Source organism: Chrysochloris asiatica, unplaced genomic scaffold, assembly GCF_000296735.1.
Source record: "Chrysochloris asiatica unplaced genomic scaffold, ChrAsi1.0 scaffold00043, whole genome shotgun sequence".
Lineage (NCBI taxonomy): Eukaryota > Metazoa > Chordata > Mammalia > Afrosoricida > Chrysochloridae > Chrysochloris > Chrysochloris asiatica.
In genome coordinates, this window is record NW_006408561.1 from 21,131,871 (window position 1) to 21,136,135 (window position 4,265).

General features: G+C 41.9%; 1 pseudogene; it reads right to left on the reverse strand.

The window, feature by feature from the left end:
- Positions 1–485: 485 nt before the first annotated feature.
- LOC102817491 lies at positions 486–1,384 on the reverse strand (annotated as a pseudogene).
- Positions 1,385–4,265: the final 2,881 nt, after the last annotated feature.

The window sequence follows — 4,265 nt, forward strand, 5'->3', positions numbered from 1 at the left end:
TCTTAATAAACTGAAGTTGTCTGGGTTTCGTGTACGTGCACAGTGGTGGGCGAACAGTCTGCTCGGGACCGGTCCGTGTGCAGGGCAGCCGGAGAAGAGCCCACCTTTCCGTGGACCCTGCCTGGAACGCTCTTCCCCGTTCTGTTGGTTCATTAAGTCCTTTCTAAGTTGGATGACCCTGGGATCTCTTCCAAGTGGGTTTTGCTTTTTTGTCTCTGATCTTGCTCTCCATGTGGGTTCTAAAAGAGAGAGGTCTGCGATATATGGCCCCCCACCCCTGTCCCCGTCGGACAGCAAAACAACGCAGAAGGAAGGCCACAATCTCCTTTGTATCATCAAATGATCTGTTCATTTTCTTTAAAAAAAAAAAAGCGCCATCCCGCCGTTTCTTTAACTCCTAGATTTTTTTTTTTTTTTTAAAGAGAAGTAAGCCTTTAATTCTTTGCCGCCAATAAAGCTGGCTGAGTTGATGGTAGCTTTGGTGACTAGTCAAAGAGACCAAATCCCATATCCTTGTCTGACTCCTCCAACTCTTCCTTTGCTTCAACCTTGGCCAAGACCCAGGCAGCAACTAGAGCGGTGGTGGAGGCAGCTGCCACAGGGGCAGCAGCCACAAATGCAAATGGCTCAGCCAAGAAGGCCTTGACCTTTTCAGCCAGTGGGAAGGTGTATTCAGTCTTCACAGACAAACCTAGGACCCACTTATACCCACTGATGATGGAATGAGGTACTGAGGCAACTGCTGGGTAACCAATCTGAAGACATACATTGGCAACGTTGCGGACACAGAGCTTCCTGGGTGATATCAAGCACTTCCTGGTGGTAGATGCTGCCATTGTCAAACACCGAAGGAAAAAGGGGAGATGTTCAGCATGTTCAGCAGGGTGGCTTCACTGGCTCCCACTTTGTCTCCAGTCTTCATCAGCTGCACATCAGGGTTTCAATGGTGCCTCTGGAGATCTTTGTGGTGATGCCCAGAGCCTAGAAGAAGGAGGTTTTCTCAGGACCCAGGCCAGTGTCCTTGGCTGGCACAGTAACCTCACATGGAGCAGTGGCCCCAGCACGGGCGGCAGCTGGCACCTTGTTGGCCAGCAGCATGTCCCCGATCTCAGTGAGAGGTCTTCCTTGGGGAACACAGACCCCACATTGCCCCGGATGTGAGTTTCTCCAGAGCTGGGTTGTTTTCCAGGTGCCTTTGGATGGCTTTGGGCATCATGGTGTTCTTGCCCATCGGCACCACAGCCTTCCAGAGCAGGGACATGCAGATCTGCCTGAAGCCCACATTGTCTGTTCCCACGACGAAGCATTTTGGATAATCATCCAGAAGTTGTGTGATCTGAAGGAAGTAGTTGGACTTCCATGTCGCCCTGTCTTCTCTGGGCATCACGGCAGTGCATCAGGGATTGCCATGTAAGGTTTAAAGACAATGTCACTCTCACGAGTGTACTTGGGTTTGGTGGGTTAATTTCTAGGGACTCTATTATCGTTTGTTCTTATAAAAAATATTAAGGTCCTAAACTCCATGAACATAAGGTCCCTTTTAGCTCTATCATTTGATGAATTGCAATTCAAAAGCTCTTTCCCGTCCTTGCCCATGTGAAAACAGTCAAAACACAGATAATCTGAAAGGGGACCCAATTATTTTATAATAACAAAGGATTGAAAAACAACAACATCTGTGCCAATGAGAAAATAAATATTTCTTTAAGGAAATTGTTGTTGTGATGTGTCGTGGAGTCGGTTCCGACTCATAGCGATCCTGCACAGGGTTTCTGAGGCTGTAAATCTTTACTGGAGCACAAAGCCTCATCTTTCTCCCATGGAACAGCTGGTAGTTTTGAACTGCTGATAGTGAGATTTGCAGCCCAATTGGTAACCACTATGCTACCAGAGCTCCTTTCTTTGAGGAAATACATATCCTTTATTTCTTTTAGCAACTCCAAGGCACCCAGCTATAACAACATTTCTACTGTAGTCAGAACATTTTTATTATTAAGGTGTATGTTTCTATTAACTTGTGTCTTGTTTGGGTGGTGGAACTCGACTCTTGTACAACCCTTGTACTTGCTACTTTGTATGGTATCTGAATATTTGATATGATTAATAAAGAAGTGAGTCCTGGTGTGATGCTGTGGGCTAATGAGTCAGACTGCAAAGTCGTTTGAACTGCAAGCTCACCAGCTGTTCCTCAGAAACCCTATACAGGGTCGCTATGGGTCGGAATCAACTTGACAGCACTTAACAACAACATGAAAGAAGTATATGAAAACAGTAAAGAGACAATGATCTTTAGACACATTTTGTACCTAAATTCAAAGTTCAAACAGCTGACAAGTAACCTGTCTACTGAGGTAAATGTTCCACAATTAATTTTGTCTTGCTCTAAGAAAGTGCAGTAAATCCAAAACTTACATCCTAGTTTTCAGATTTTGAATAGACTCTTCTTTGCCTACATAAAAAATGCATAAAGCTGACCCATATATCCTTTTTTGGTAAAATTTGTAAGAGAGGAGTTCCACTTTTTCTGAAATAATGAAATTATTTTTAATATATTTTTCCAAGTGCTTACTGTTTTTGTTGTTAAGTGCTGTTGAGTTGGTTCTGACTCAAAGCAACCCTGTATAGGGTTTCCTAGGAGTGATTGGTGAGTTTGAACCATCAACCTTGTGATCGCATTAATTTAGGAGTGGGGAGAGAGACAGTATGCCTTGAAGTACACAACAGAAGTGAATATTCACAGGCCCAACTCTTTCACTTCTGAGATGAAGGATAAAAAGTATCTTTTAGGAGGTAGAATTTATGGTAGTTGTTCGAAATTCATGTTATTGTCTGCTGACATTCTTTTTTCAAAAATGTCCATGGTTTTTCTGGACTTTTTAAGGCTAAATTCTGTACAAATATTCTGTCTGAAGTCTTCTGTCCCTACTGAAGAAAGTACAAGCTCTTTGACCTGGCTATTCTTGGCTCCTGATACTCTTCTTTCTGAGGTTGACTCTTGGGTTAAATACTCGGTTCAAGGACAGAACCTCTCACTCTTCAAACCTTCTGTGTCTACTGGTCCCCTAGGGAGTAGAGTGGTATAGTAAAAGAAGGTCTACCCAGACCTGAGATGCAGGAGGATCACTGCTTTTCAAGACAACAACACATAAGACATTATTAAGGAACAAATAGTATTTTTCCCAGAATCACATTTAGCCAGAGTGGAAAATATTTGGAAACTATAAACAAGGCTATAAACTATAAACATTTCATTTCTTAAAATGAAAATAATGACTCTTCATTTTTTTATTTTTTGGCAGAGATCTCTAGATTATATCATCTGGGGCATTTCCTTAAAGCGATCTTGCATAACTGCTTAGATAGCTCAAGTTCTTTAGAAAATGCTGCCCATTTGTGATGAGTAAACACATAACAATTTCACTAAATTAGCATTTTGCAAAAAGCGTCTCATGGCTTTTCTGTGGGTATTGGATAAAAATAAAAGTGGGTTCTGTGATCAAGAAAATTCAACAACCCTCTTCTCTCCTCAACCCAAGGCACTCATTTTTATTTATTTATTTTTACTTGCTATCATTTATCGATAGATTACTATATGCTAAGTGTTTTTAATGCTTTCTATTATTTAACTCTGGCATTGTAATTATGTTGTTAGGTGCCATCAAGTTGGCTTTGATTCACAGTGACCCTATGCACCACAGAAAGAAGCACTACCCAGTCCTGCACTGTCCTCATAATTGTCATGCTTGAACCCATTGCTATTGCCATTCTGTCAATTCATCTCATTGGGGGTTTACCTCATTCTCAGGGACCCTGAGGTAAATCACCAAGCATGATGTCCTTCTCCAGGGATTGTCTCTCCTGACAACATGTACTGGATGTATTTCTTCCAAGATAGATTGTTTGTTCTTCTGACAGTCCATGATACTTTCAGTATTCTCCAACACCACAATTCAAATGCATGGCTCCTTCTCTGGTCTTCCTCTATTCACGGTGTTTGCAATTGCCTCAAATGCATGTGAAAGCTGGACAATTAATAAGGAAGATTGTAGAAGAATAGATGCATTTAGATTATGGTATTGGCAAAGAATATTGAAAGTACCATGGAGTGCCAGAAGAACAAACAAATCTGTCTTGGAAGAAATAAATCCAGAATGCTCCTTACAAGTGAGGATGACAAGATTTCATCTCATATATTTTGGACATGTTATCAGGAGGGACCAGTTCCTGCAGAAGGACATCATGTTTGGTAAAGTATAGGGTCAGTA